The 15,500-nt window shown below is 40.2% G+C and overlaps 2 protein-coding genes, 2 long non-coding RNA genes and 1 pseudogene across 4 annotated transcripts in view; 2 read left to right on the top strand and 3 right to left on the bottom strand.

The window, feature by feature from the left end:
* Nucleotides 1-1,198, bottom strand: part of LOC116036871 — an 11,414-nt gene extending 10,216 nt beyond the window's left edge. The window contains exon 1 of the long non-coding RNA XR_004101739.2: nucleotides 166-1,198. This is a non-coding gene — a long non-coding RNA (uncharacterized LOC116036871). The remainder of the gene's footprint in view (nucleotides 1-165) is intronic.
* The window catches only part of LOC116054954 (NACHT, LRR and PYD domains-containing protein 12-like), a 752,812-nt gene that overhangs the window by 488,128 nt on the left and 249,184 nt on the right, over nucleotides 1-15,500 (top strand). The gene's annotated exons all lie outside the window — the stretch shown is intronic.
* LOC116038066 (NACHT, LRR and PYD domains-containing protein 3-like) overlaps nucleotides 1-15,500 on the top strand; it is a 1,733,742-nt gene that overhangs the window by 1,498,774 nt on the left and 219,468 nt on the right. The window lies entirely within an intron of this gene.
* LOC116036870 overlaps nucleotides 1-15,500 on the bottom strand; it is a 56,739-nt pseudogene that overhangs the window by 11,139 nt on the left and 30,100 nt on the right.
* Nucleotides 1-15,500, bottom strand: part of LOC116036872 — a 63,501-nt gene that overhangs the window by 22,690 nt on the left and 25,311 nt on the right. The window lies entirely within an intron of this gene.

The raw sequence follows: 15,500 nt of genomic DNA, 5'->3' as shown, positions 1-15,500 counted from the left end.
ATGCAGAAGTAACAGAGAGCCAAAAAACGTACAGAATAAGAATAAAGAAAGAACAGAATAACAATAGTGGGAATGCTGCTGAACAGCATTCCCACTAATTACAATTACAAAAGCAGAATCAGCATTCACACAATTATTAACAACTGAATGCCAATAACAACTTACATTTTGTCAGAAACACGTTTAAAATTAATCCCATCCTCCTTTGACCGGTTGCTCTTAAAGGAAACACAGCTGGATGCATATCCACATTCAGGAGACTCTGGTCTGGTCCTCATAGAAAAATACATTTATTGAAGATCACATGTTCAGTTAAAGACTCCCTGCATAACATAACTGAGAAATATATAATTAAGATAAATATGTATATAAGCCTAATTATTAAAAATAAATGCCAATAATGACTTACTTTCTGACAGAAACACGTTGATTAAAATCAATAAAAATATCCTTTATGAGATTCTACTGTAATAAGATGCCCCTGTTGTTCAGGAGGAGTTGGTTCTCCCAAATGTTTAGTAATGTTGCTGACTTCATAAAGTAAATGAAACCATTTCACAGCTGCTGCTTTGACCAATCAGCTCCCTAGTTCACTCAGAGCTGTGGAGATCTGCCAATGAGAGGCTAATAAATAACTAAAGGAGACATAACAGCAGGAATGTCTGTAGTAATAGTACAGTGTAGTGTAGTAATATCCTACATACTGGTGAATTAGGGGATGTTTTATGAAACTAATAATAAGTTTATTGTATACCGGTGGCCACCTTTTCCAGGTACCAGCGGGGAACAGAGAGCCGGGGGGGTCTGAGAGATCACTCAGATCAGATTTTAATACCAGATGAAAACAGGACCATAGATATCCCAGAGTTCACCTGGATGACAGGCTACAGTGGGCTGGAAACACAGAGACCCTCTACAAGAAGACCACACACCCAATGAGACAACACTACTTCTAGTTTGTTGGAGGTTTCAGAACAACTCACCTCAGTCTTCGGCTCTTTATTTCCATTTTCCTCCTCTCCATTTCAATTTGCTCCCTCATACTTTTCTCCATTTTAATCTCCCTTACAGGTCGCCTTGTTTTTTAAAGTAGTGGTGTCTCCATGGACTGGACACTCTTCATGGACACACAGCTTGGTTCAGGTTCAGGTTCAGGTTCAGGTTCAGGTTCCGGTTCAGGTCCAGGTTCAGGTTCAGGTTCAGGTCCAGGTTCAGGTCCAGGTCCAGGTTCAGGTCCAGGTCCAGGTCCAGGTCCAGGTCCAGGTCCAGGTTCAGGTTCAGGTCCAGGTTCAGCAGGGTCTGGTCTCTGATGGGTCCTGTTAGAAAGAGAGGAAGACCACTTTTTAATCTCCAGAACCAGAAGCTGCTGGAGAAACTAGAAGCTATCAAGCAGAAAATAAAGTCTGAAGCTCTTCACTGAATGATTTCTGCTCTCTGATCATCCTGCTCTGTCATTCATTCTCTTTCTGGGAGAACAGGAACATTGGAAAGACTCCAGGACTAATGTCATCTTTCTGTCCTCTAATGGAGACAAGACTCCAGGACTAATGTCATCTTTCTGTCCTCTAATGGAGACAAGACTCCATTATGACAATCAGTCTCACCTTTCTGTCCTGTGCATCTTCCTCCACACATCACTACAACAGTAACAGAGGCATTTAGGTCACTACATTTTATTCTGAAAGGTCCCAGAGGAAACAGTAGAGTCCTGTTGTGTCTGACTTTACGCTGGTGGAGACGACGGTGTGTTTTCTGACAGCAGGAGAAAGGCTCCGACCCCCCCATCTTCAAACTCAGCCTTCATTTAGATCTCAACTACACAGCTGTAAAGTTTTCTGACTGCAGCCTCACGGTTGGGACAGACAGACGTAGAAACACCTGGCAAAGGATTTAAAACCTCCTCTGTAGTAGTTCATGTTACAACATGGAGATTTATCTTCAACACAAGAGTCCTGAACACTTTCTCAGGAAATAAGAAGTGAAGTAGTAACATTATATTTAACATTACAGAGCCAGAAACTAACCCTGAAGAGACCAAAGACTAACGTGGTGTTAAAGTATCAAACAGCAACTTACAGTGTGTATTTGTTCTTCCTTTGTCCCGTGAATGCAACACGAGGAACTTACCACATGTCATATAGGTTAATAGTGCTTTTCACTGACGGGAAGTAAAAATGCCATTTTCTGCCTTTAGAAATGAGTTCAAACACTTTCATTATGTTTAACTTTCTCTGAAACAAAACGGAATTTAAAGATGATGTTTAAAGAGTTTAAATTAAAGTATATTTTAAACTCTTACCCCCTCCCCCTTCCCGCGGTACAGACGGAGAAACGAAGCGCTTCACTTCTTTAGTGTTTCTGCTGCTAAACACTGCCGGAAATGTCCAATGTGTTTATCATAAGAAATAAAGCATCTATAAGACAGAAATAAAGGATCTATAAGACAGAAATAAAGGATATATATAAGACTAACACCCACACAACATGGCGACAGATCTCTGTGAAGACGCACGTTTGAATGAATCACAAGTCCAGTTGTGTTGGTTTCTCTGCAGCTTTCTGCTCTTAAACTAAACTAACCACAGCTGGAGTTCACCAGTCAAACATTACACACATTAGAGTTAAATTACCTTCAGCTGGAGCTTCACACGGAGAGAAAAACTGCGTCACATCAGCTTCTGGAAAGTGAAAGTAAACTTTAAACAGGAAACAAGAGGAGGGGCCCAGAGAGGCTCAGCATTACCACATCTAGGAAATAATGAATGGAACTTCTGACAGTTAACGGCAGGCTTTATCTCGCTCTAGTTCATCACAAATGAGCCAGCCGGGCTTCAGTCCAGATCTGTCTGCCTGCAGCTCCAACACCGAGGACGTTTTGATCCGGAGCACTCAGGTTCTTGTCTCAGATCAGAGACCCGAAACGAATCCAGAAACTGCGGGACCCTCCCGTCTAGCCTAGTCTGGCCAAGCAACAGCAGCCGAGCTCCGGGGCAGAGAACCAGCAGCAGCGGCCGAGGTCCCGACAGAAGCCGGGCAGAGATGCTCCTCTGCGGGCAGCAGCTCACCTCAGCCCGGTAAGAGCTCCGGGAGTTGGTCTCAGCGGTTTGTTAAAATAGATTAATTTATTTTATTTGATAAGATTACAACACACATTTACGTAAGTATAATGTTGAGGTACTTTCCTTGAGTGTTTCCATGTTCTGCTACTTTCTACTTCTCTACATGTAAGAGGTAAATATTGTACTTTTTACTGCATTACATTTATCTTACAGCTTCTGGTGTGTGTGTGTGTGTCTGTGTCCTTGTGTGTGTCTCTATCTATGTGTGTGTGTGTGTGTGTGTGTCTCATGTGTGTCTCTGTCTGTGTGTGTGTGTGTGTGTGTGTGTGTGTGTGTGTGTGTGTGTGTGTGTGTCTGTGTGTCTGTGTGTGTGTCTAATGTTATGGGTAGTCAGACAGCTCAGGTAGCATTCTCATAAAAGTTATTCTTCAATTACAGATTTCTCGTCAGAATTAACCCGGAGGAGGGGAAGAAATGCACAGCCCGACAGGATGTCAGCAGGAAGACAGGGAGAGTTGTGCAGAAGAAGGCACCCCCCATCAAACCCCATGTGAACAATTTCATCTGCCTGTTGCTAGATTTCAAATGGAAGACCTTGAACAGAATGTTCCGAATACACACACACACACACACACACACACACACACACACACACACACACACACACACACCATCACAGTCAGCTATACACTGCCCAAGACCCACAAACACACTCACCCCATTACACACGTGTGTATTTTACTGTTGAGTTTGAGTTTAACAAGAATGCTCAATAAATGCATTTTATTATCAGATCTGTTCATTTTGATTTCCCTTTTTACTTGTTTAATTATTTCTCAATATTGTTATCCATTTTAATATTTGTTGATGGTTAGTAAATAGATTTAGTAATAAAATGTTAAGAATAAATGTGGTAATAAGAAGCATTGATTAAATAATAATAATTACAGTAAGCTACGGTAGCCTAATCTATAGTTACAGTAACACATAATTACAGTAAACTACAGTAATCTATAGCTACAGTAATACATAAATTACAGTAAACTACAGTAATCTATAGCTACAGTAATACATAAATTACAGTAAACTACAGTAATGTAGTAATGTAGTAAAAATTTCTCTTTACATAACGAAGCTGTTATGAAGACGTAATACGCAGCATACAGCAGCAGGCGGCGCTACTCTGTATTGGCGCCCAAAAAATTTAAATCAGGCAGCTGATTGGACGAACGTGTCACGTGGTGCTTCCAGATTTTGGATGTTTTCAAACGGCCAATGCGACAATTAACGGTGGCTCATTCAGAATACGATCTCATATTGGACTAAAATATTTCACCGAAACATGTTTCTGAAAACATTTTAAGAGAGAAATAGGCCGTGCAGTTGCTGAATCTGTCTTCATTTCAGATCAACAAAGGTCAGTTTAAAAGATTCCGCTCGCCATTTCCGGGTGAGTCCCGACTGCCCTGTCTCCGACAGCTCCTCCAACAGACGACGGCACTGAACACACCGAACACACTCGAGTCACAGACCTCGCCAGACTGTCCAACGGCCGATTTTCGGCCCAGTGTGTAGACGCCATTACTCCAACATTCATTCAGACAGCTAACCGCACTAGTTGGAACAATATACAATACTTAAAGCTACATTATGTAAGAATTTCTCCCATCTAGCGTTGAGATCATGTATTGCAATCAACTCTTTCTCACCACGCAGTTAAAAGTACGTATTGCAGCTACAGTAGCCTTCACGCTTCAAAAAGCGAAAGTGTACAAAAGAACGTCTGCTAAACCAAAACGTAGCGATGGAGACGTAGCCTGAGCCTGGCCAAACGTCTGAATGTGATTTAACAGTTTGATTGATGCATCACAGGTGATGCTGCGTTCAGGTGCAACACAAACAAACGGAAACTTCAGAGAGATTAGATCTTTAGAACTAGATTATAATATCTTCATATTCTCTGCTCTGTGTTTTTTACATTTACACCATAGAGCAGCACTTTTAATTTCATAGTTTGTACTTGCAGTGACAATAAAGTCAATTCTGATGCTCGTTCCCATGTCCCACGTCCCCTGAACGCAGCATGAGCCCTGGTTAACACCTGGGATTATGGAAATATAAAAACGTCTTTAAACTAAACTTTGGTCATTTTCTCGCTGTGTGTTCATGTCAGTGGAGTTTAAACTGTTTAGAATAAACAAAGGGACATTTTGGGTGTCAGTTGTTCGCTGTGACATCACGATGAACACTGTGACATCACGATGAACACTGTGACATCACGATGAACACTGTGACATCACGATGAACACGTCAGACATGATATATGTAAACACACACATACAGACACAAAAATACTGAAGTATACATATGAAGTGGATGCAGCGAGATGATTGGGTTCCAGTCTGTAACCATGACAACAGATTAACTCCACGGCACAAACACGAGACAACGACTCTCTTTAAAAAACATCAGGTTGACCTAGTGACATCACAAGGGAAGCTCCGCCCCCTTCAGCCGTATTTTCATTAACTTAAAAAAAAATTCCTGTCCTTCTGACCTTTTTATTCGGTCCGTCAATGATGCTTTGACACACACACACACACACACGGGTGCTAACAACTTTGTACACATTGTCAGTATGTTCCACAAAGATATTAATATCTCGGTTATAATAAATCTCAATACCTCTGAAAGACTTCAAATTAATAGAGGGGTCAGGCAGGGGTGCCCTATCTCTCCGTCTTATTTAGTTTAGTCACTGAATTATTGTCGCTTAAAATTATATCTGACAGAGATTTTGAAGGAATCTCAATATTTGGTAAGGAGTTAAAAATGTCCCAATTGGCAGATAACACTATGATTATTTTAAAGGACAAGAACCAGTTATGTAACTATTCAGTTGATAGACCAGTTTTCCAAGGCTTCAGCTTTAAGATTGAATATGTCCAAATGTGAAATCTTATCTCTGCATAGTTGTGCTGCTTGAGTAATTGGAAACATCCCAGTTAAGGATTCTGTTAAGTATCTGTACATATTTATAACTAGAAATATTATAGCTAAACATCTACATTTTTCAAGTAGACTAAAAAAGACTAAAACTATTTTTAACATCAACAAAGGAATTTGTCTATTTTGGGCAGAGTTCTCCTATTCAAAGCAGAGGGTGTCAAGCACACCAGGAGATGGACCCACAAATGCACGACTCAGGTGAGCAAAGTTCAATGGTTTTATTAAAGCACGAATAAAACGACAGGCAAAGGGAAATCAGAGAAACAGGCAGTAGTCAAAAATTCAAATCCTAAAATAGAGAAGGTGAATTGGCAACAGGTTCTCACACTCATCTCGTAAAATATGGATGCTTGGTCAGGTGCCTTTGTCGTTCTTATTGACGCTAAAAGTCTCCTTTAGCGCTTTAAGTAAACGCGCTTGGTCGGGACTATTACCGTCCCTTTTGACGCAGTTATGTTAAGGAAAAGGTCGTGGGTGGGCTTACGGTTCCGTGACATGCGGGAAGAACAGGATGGTTGGGTTTAGGAAAGGGTCATGGGTGGGCGTACGGTTCTGTGACACGCGGGAGGAAAATAAAAAGCGACTATAGCAAGCGTGACAAGCGTGACAAGCGGTACGCGAACCCCGCTCTCCTGGGTGAAAGTCCTGTGTTTGTTTGATCCATCCACCACCCCAACCATCCTCCATATGCGGACATTCGCCGTTACATACTACTCTCTAAATCCTCTCTAACTGCTGCTCTCCCCAGTGCGTTACACAAACACGCTGAAAGACGCCTTTTTCATCACATCAGACGCTGACAGCCACTGTCCAAACGTCCTTATTTTACGAGTTCAAAATGAGAACGGGTTAGAATTGGAGAAGGGCTTGGCTTCTACCGTATAAGTACTGTGTTTCTAACAAAGCTAATGAAGTACACCTCAACATGTTACATAACATATACCCTACTAATCACCTTGGTGCTAACTTTGCCCACATTGACTCTTCCTGTACATTTTGGAAACAGAATATTGAAACAATATCTCACCTTTTTTTAAAAAAGTAAAATATCCAAAAGATTTTGGACAGATTTAGAGTCTTAGTTTTTTTAAACCCACAGACTTTGTCTACACCTTTAACCTTAAAGTTATCATCTGTTTCTACGATAATTCAGTAAATGGTGCTCTTGAGTATCTAATTCATTTCATCATTCTGTATGCCAAATTTTATATTCACAAGCAGACATTTTCTAATTCATCTCCTAATTTTGTACCTTTTCTCATAGAATTTATATCGCTACTTAGATCGTTGGATAACAAAAAACGTATTAAAATTGTGGAAACTGTAGAGCTTTTTTCCCTAAAACCTCTGACTAATTGTAAATTTCTGTTTTTATGTACCTCTTTTCATTTATTTTTCTATGTAATGATTCTGTTATTAACAATGACATGATGATTTATAATGTCACTGATTATTGGTACTGTTGTCATTTGTTATTTTAGAGAGAAATATAAAAATATCTTATAAATATAAGTTACAAATATAATTTTTAATAACAAAAAAATAATATACTTTGTATATTAAATGGGTAAAAATTGTTGCAAAAAACAGTCAGGTGAGCTGACAGGTGATGGAAAGTATATGTTGTGGAAAGGGAAAAGGAATGTGACGTTTATGAGAAAATGGAAGAAAAAGCAAGGATTTAATGGAAAGTTAAGTGTACAAGAATGTACTAAGTTGGTGGAAGAAACAGAAAAAGAATGTGGTAAAAATTACAGAAAAGGGAGAAAAGAGGAGTTATACGAAGCAAGAGAGTGGTTGGGAGAAGCAAAAACAATGAAAAGAAGGGGTAGATAAGAGAAAAACTTACAAAGAAAAACAAAACTTTAAACTTTAAGTTAAGTTGAAAGTTTAAGCTTTAAACTTAGTAGACAATCAGGCCAGAGCAGACTGGATAGATATTAACCGCTGTCTACAAAAAGATAATGAAGATATTGATGTTTATTTCGAAAGACTAAAGGAGAGCTTTGATGCCCATAGCAACGTGACCGCTCCAGGGGTCCCAGACCCAAATTGTCCTTATGAACAACAACTGAAGAACGCCTTCTTAAAAGGTGCTCAACCCCAAATAAGCAACTTTGTGGAGAAACACATGGTTGATAATCACACTCCAGGAATAGCCCCCATCCGCAAGCATGCTAGACACACCCAAAACTATTTCAAGAAAAAGAATAATAAGAAAAATCTGCTTTTTGTTTTAGAAAATGGAAAGCTTTACACTATGTCTGAAAATGCGGGGAGGGGCAGAGGGAAGTTTAGGGGTAGAGGCTGAGGAAAAGGAAGGGGCGGATCGAGTAGATCAGGCCAGAGTGTCTGTTTTGTGTGTGGAAACCTGGGCATTGGGCCAGAAACTGCAGAGACAAAAACAACAGCAGATAGTGAGCAGACTGACACACGTGACTTCTCTGCATGACTAGACACAGACAGAGAGGAGAAGTGAGAGAGACACGAGCTGAAGAGACTGAAGAGGAACTTAATTAATATTACAACAAGACATCAGACCAGAAGTTACTCTGACTAACATAGGACATGAAGTTTCTTTTTTGTGTGATACAGGAGCATCTAGGTCTGTCTTACATCCTGATGATGTACCGAATTTAACTGCCACAAGAAAAAAAAAGAAGAAAAAGTAATTAAACGTGGAAAGATTTGGGAAGGTTTGTGACAGCTTGTGAGGAGACTGGAGATTGGGTACCACTGGAGAAGAGCATAGAAAAAGCAAGAGATTAAACGCTTATTGCAAATCATTGAACTGGACAACAGGTGCCAAACCTGCAGGTCATCTACAGGGGAGAAGAAAGAGAAGCTGATATATTGATAATTATGTCCTTACAGAAAAACAAGAGGAACAATTGAGTTCAATACAATGATGTACAACCTGATAAAAAGTATTTCTCTGTGGTCAATATCGGTAATGTTTTCTTCTCTATCCCTGTAGAAAAGGACAGCCAGTTTTGGTTCGTGGAGAACCCAGGAGAAGGAGAAGGAGCAGGCTACCCTCCCCATCACCACCAGATGCTTATTAGACACCTGGTGGCGTTTTGATAATCAACTCCTCCCTTTGGGTTTCACAGCCAATACATTTGAACTGTAATCACCCAATAAGTTAAGAAGGAGGTCAGGACACACTAATCAATCACAGATCTCCTTTGCAGCTTGTTTGAGTAGCCTAAAGAAAATAGTATTCACATTGGGTGTTATTTTAGTTTTTATTATTATTTCTACATATCATTACATGTTCAAATATGTGAACTAGAGTATAGTTATATAATTTAAAAGGGCTCAGATGTAAACAGATCCCTGATTGCTGTGGTTGGCTGTCTCTGCTGTGCTAGGCAACCCCTAACAAAGATGGCAAGGGGGACTGGTGCCTCTCTGTCCTTAGACCATGGTGGTTCCACTGGTTCGTGAAGGCATTCAAGTCCCTGTTGATCCTTGGTAAATATACATAGTACAGTGCCCAAAGATGCATTTCATTATCAGGGTCCACTGTACCCTCTCTCTCAAGAAAACTGAAGAGGTCATGGTAAACATTGATTACTCCACGACACATGTCACCCCCAGAATCTTTCAATCCGCTGATTGTGTGTACTCGTTCCTCTCATGGCACTGCCTCTACCAGAACCTCGAAAGACTAAATCCGTCGTCAGTGTGACTTTCCCCCTAACTTTATTGATTACCAGAGTACAGTACATATATTCTCATCGTTTAGATTCACATTTTGTTAGTGTTCCTTTGCTTACTTTCTGGTACTTATGTGTTACTAATTGTAATGGATCTCTGTTACATGACTGGCCACCGCAGCGGGGGGAGGGGGGGAGTTTCTACAGAAGTTGAGTCTGTCTCAGAGATCAGACTTAGTGCCTTTTAGATGTTACGTTGTCTGGAAATAAAGGGAGGACAGCTTTAAAAGAAGTGACTCATGTGAGAGAGAGAGTATCTTCTGTCCGCGCAGTAAAAAGTAAAAATACGTATTTTTAACCCCCCAGTCTGAACAGAAGCTGCTTTCCTCCAAAGACCCAGCAACACAACAGCTACATGATAACATTAGCAACGTCAGCTGGTGTAACGGACTCTGCCTTTACGTGATTATGTCATTGAGACGGTATTTGTGTACACAGTACATGTGAACCTGTTTATTTTATTTATTTATTTATAAGAACTTTATCCTTTAAATTATCAATTTATATTCGTTATTAGCTTTTTATAAATAATTTTTTATTTATATGTGCTTGTGGTGACCCACAAGTAAGACTGAAAGAGACATTCACCAAGGGACTGTACCTTTAAGGGAGAGGTGTTATGATATACGAGTTCCGGGTTAATGTTGTGTGGCCGCTGTTGTTCTCACTCGCTGTACAGTGTGATTTACTTATTGAAGTGGAGAGTAAAGCTGACTCGACGCATCTCTGTCTCTTGTCTCCTCACTTATTGCACTCCACATGCTAATGTTTTTAACCAGAATCCTTTGTTTATACATAAATAAATATATTTTTCTTTATGTAGTATATAAATAAAAAACTACACAAATACATTTATAACCGAATGAATAAAATATGTAAACAAATACAAAATGTATATATTTTTAAATAACCTTAATTTGACATATTTAATATATCAGAAGACGTATAAATAAGAAGTTGTAGATCTGTTTTAATTAATCCAGATATTGAAGTTTCACCAAACTACCCATAATGCAACTGCACCCTTTGCTGTAGTTGTGCTGATCTACCTTTAGACATCCACAGCATCTCATTAAGATTAATTAAGTGTTTGGATCATAGACTGTAAATATTACTATTATATTCATATATACAGTCTATAACTCTATATAAAGTAACTTTATGCTTTTATTGTGAAAAGAGACAGAATTCAAAACAAAACATGCCACAAGTCAACGAAATTTCTACAATTTCATGATCACAGCTTCCATCTTTAAAGGACTGAAAATGGAAGAAGTTTACAATGTTCACCAGGAAACGGTTCAATCATTCTGAATTATTTTATACAAAGTTCATTCATTAGTTCATAACAATAACCTGAAATATTTCTGTTAGTGTGATCCTGTACAGACTCAACTGATCAGCAGTGAGAAACAGGAGGAGACTCTCCGTCCTACACAGAACACAGAGACACTGAGGAACCAGAAGAACCAAACAAGAACCCAAACCCAGGATAGAGAGGCTGAGTGAATGTGGTGTTGAAGGTGTAGAGGTGGATCAGTGAGTCAGAGGAGACTCTGTAGAAGGACAGAGAGCCAGCAGGACAGTCCACATACACTGCTACTCTATCAGATACAGAGGCGGAGGGGGAGATGGATGTTTTTATGTTATTGTGCCGGACAGAGTAACCTTCATCATCATAGCGGTACAGACTCCAGGACTGATCATTATGTCCAAACACACAGTCATCACTGTTTCCTCTCCTCTTCATTCCTCTGTAACTCACTGATATATAAACCCCTCCTCTCCTCTCAACCTCCCAGTAACAGCGACCAGTCAGACCATCTCTACACAGCAGCTGAGACCACTCAAACCTCTCTGGATGATCAGGATATGGCTGCTCCTCCTCCTCCACTAATGTCACCTTCCTGTTGTTGTCAGACAGTTTGAGTTTTCTGTTCACTGTGTTTGTGTCCAGTGTGAGTTCACAGGAATCTGACGGAGAGAATGAGACACAACACAGCTGCAATTATTAACCAATCAGCACTTTGATGATGACATCAGAGGGTTGATGTTACAGTTTGATGAATAAATTCAAAACACACTTACACTTCCTCAGACCTGGTGTCAACCATCTGACTCCAGCAGGCTCCACCCTGAAAGGAGGAGGAGGGGGGGGCATTACATCACTCTCACACACACAGCTTTGTTCTGATCAAATGTAGGGTTGGAATTTACTCATTTTATATTCATATCTGGGCTGTCAATCAATTAAAATATTTAATTCAGTTTAATTTCCTATAATTCAATTATAACAGAAGTTATCTCAGGACAATTTCCAGATAGAGGAGGTCTAAGTCAGGATTTTATTTCATAATACACACAACAACCGTCCACCCTCAACAGCTTTTCAGAGGGCTGACTAGAGCTTCAATTATGTTGTTCTCTGACTCATCCAAGCGACACATAAAACTAAACATCAGTTGTCTTAAGAGTGCCTCACAGGTTGGCTCTCTAGTGGACACAAATGACTGGCACTCTGCCACCTGAGGACACGAAGCAGCAGCCTCATTGCATCATTGTCTGCTACCTTGAGCCTCTGCATACTCTTTTTCTTATAGTTAGACCACAATTGAGCAGTATATAACGGTGTGATGTAGGTTCTAAACAGAGAGCACTTCACAGAGTCAGAGCACATAGAGAACCTCCTTATAAGCATGTTAGCTTGAGAGTAAATTTTACAACGCTGTCGGTAGAGGTCTTTGTCATCCGTCCAGTCATCGGATATGACATGACCTAAATATTTAATTTCCTCAAACACAGCAAGAGGACTATCATTATGTGGCTTTTCTTAGTATTATACTTTATGTCATAATCAAGGCCATACTGAGAGCACACCACACAAAATTCCTCCTTGCCGCACTCCATTACTAACACAGAATGGAGCAGATACAACATTGTCCCATTTAACCTGAAACGTTTGGTGGGCATACCAAAACATATCATATCAGCCGGTAAGGACGTTTTACTGTTATTCATTACTTTGACCTCTTGCCAAAAGTCAGTAAGGTTGTTATTCTGTAGCTTTCTGGCTTTTCATATCTAGCAATCCCCCATGTCTAGGCCTACCTGCCTCTGACCAGAGTCTAAAGGCCTCTCTTGCCTCAGCATACTGCTCAGCCACAAACTCATTCCACTCAGGTCTGATGTTAAGTAACTTACATTTACTTTTACAAAAGGGTTCACTGGAAGCATTAAGACATTTCACAATAACATTATGCATGGCACAGTGTTTTTCAACATGTTGCACATCCTTACAATTCATATCTGAGCACATTAGGGCCTCATGAGGCTGAGTAATTTTATTTAAAAGACTTTCTTTGCTCAGTTTTGACCAGTCCAGTTTACTTGAGGAAGCAGCATTATTATTTCTGGACAGCAGGGGGACATTCTCAACATCAACAGTGCAGCAATAGGTATATGATCTAAAGCTGTTTACTGCTCCAGAAATCAGCTGTTCTTGTAATAGGCTATTTGATGTGTATGAGAGTGTGTTCCTAGCATACTTTGTCATATCATAACGACCAGGTCATGAGAATATTACTGAAACTACAGGTTGTTGTTTTATAGGATGGAGATGGCCGTCTCTAGTTCCTGATAAACTCATCTATAGGCTATATGAACGCTGTGGTATTCAACCAAAGCTGCATGAAAATAAAAACCCTACAGAGGGACATGAATGAGATATGTTATAGAGTACAAATAACAGCGTGTACCTAGTATGTTTGCACATTTATGAATTCATGAATTAGACAACGTTTTACAAAGTTTATGACGTCACCTTGACTTAACAACTGGAGAAACAGCTGGACTTTAAAGGGAGTCTGGGAACTTCTTTCCTGGGATTAAACCTTTTACTGTTTAGGCTGTTGTTACATTTGACGTGTTAACCGTCCATAAAATGATGTCTTTTTCATAGACTAAATGTTACATAATGATGACATCAGCTGAAATAGACAGTATGAAACTAGTTTGTGCTTGTTTGATGGCTCCTAGGCCTCAAGACCTATTAAGTCCCTTTGGTTGCTGGGATCTGGGGATTGGCTAATAATGACAGATGATTGACACCTGGATGAATTGATTGCTCACATGTCCATAAATAGGGCAGTCACTCTTCCTCTCTCCCTCCTCAAGGTTGCTTGGTTTGTTTGGACTTTGGGTTGAGTTACTTTTGCGTTCTAACATTGCTACACCTACACACATTACTGACAAACTGATAGCACGTTTACCTTTGGTTATTTAAATAAATTTGATTTAACTGAGCAAACATGTTTGTTCTCCACATTTTATAAACTTTTGAGCCAGGTCATGACACTGAGACAGAGAGAGAGAGAGATAGAGAGAGAGAGAGAGAGAGAGAGAGAGAGAGAGAGAGAGAGAGAGAGAGAGAGAGAGAGAGAGAGAGAGAGAGAGAGCCGAGAGAGAGCTTGTTAGTGGCACAGTGCGAGACATTTTGTTTTCTTTCTTGACAACTGATTGGTTTGCGCCCAAGCTTGGATGTTTAGGGCCAGAGCTTTCTCACCATGACCACGGATTTAAAATAAAACACCATGTTGCACCATTATTATTGTTATAGCCTAGCTACATCCATGTGTCGCGCACAGGGGTGGATCTACTGGGGTGGCATAGGGTGGCAAATGCCACCCTAAAAGAAAGCCTTGCCACCCCTGCTGCCACCCCAGTTGGCAGCAACAAATTAAAAGTTATGGCCAATTTGACAATTTACGAGTGCAAATCTCCAATGTCTGACTGCAGTCAGTCAAAAACAGTTTGCTTCCCCTCTCACACATCTGCCACTCATCACCTGTGTCTTACCTTTATGCCTTTCCTGTGATAATGCCCCTTACTTCTATCATACTTCTCCTATTAAGTGAGATCTCATTGTATGGTAACTTATTCCTAATGTGAACTGTTTCACATGAAACCTCTTCGAAGTATGAAAAAGTCCCAGAACGAGGTCTCAGAAAATTCACGCAGAGTCAGAATCAGATGTGAAAAATAAGTTGTAATGTGCATGAAAGATAACACAAAAAAACCCCGAGCAAGTACTAGTAAGCTTGCTAAAGATTCCTTTGTCTAGCTTCGCCTTATATCATCCAAAAGAGTGACCCTCCTCCTGAGGAGCGCTCCAATGATCACCTTCAGATCACGTGTGTAAAACTTCAATTGGCTACTTTTGAGGCCAAAGACCACCTCTTTTGGGGATTTTACACTAGATGAAGTCATTTAGCTGATCTTGCATTTTTAACGCCTACGCTTAAGGCGTTTGGCATGGTGCCCGCCGTGGCTTTTGCAGTTATACAGCGGCAGGCCATCCGTGGCTGTTGCGGCTGTACAGCTTCTACTGAGGACTGCACGAGGGAGGAGAGTCTATGTGTAGCAGTGAGGAAGGCAGCACTAGGAGAGAAAAAGTCTGTGACTCCTGCCAGACAGACCCATTGACATCTCCTATCTATATCACATTGATACACGTTGTATATGTCCCCATAATTCAATTAAAAACCAGATTTATCATATTTTGCCACAACACGACAGCATTGCGAAACTCATGGCTGACACATCTTCCTCCTGTGTCTCAATCAGTGAGCTGTCACTGGAAATCCGTCATAGCGACGAAGAACTTTAATCCCTGTATTCATTGTTTTGTTATATATAATAGTTAAATATTTAT

This window comes from Sander lucioperca, chromosome 5 (assembly GCF_008315115.2).
Source record: "Sander lucioperca isolate FBNREF2018 chromosome 5, SLUC_FBN_1.2, whole genome shotgun sequence".
In the NCBI taxonomy this organism is placed as follows: Eukaryota; Metazoa; Chordata; class Actinopteri; order Perciformes; family Percidae; genus Sander; species Sander lucioperca.
The sequence above is the reverse complement of the archived record's forward strand: the minus strand, read 5'-3'. Positions and strand labels throughout refer to the sequence as shown.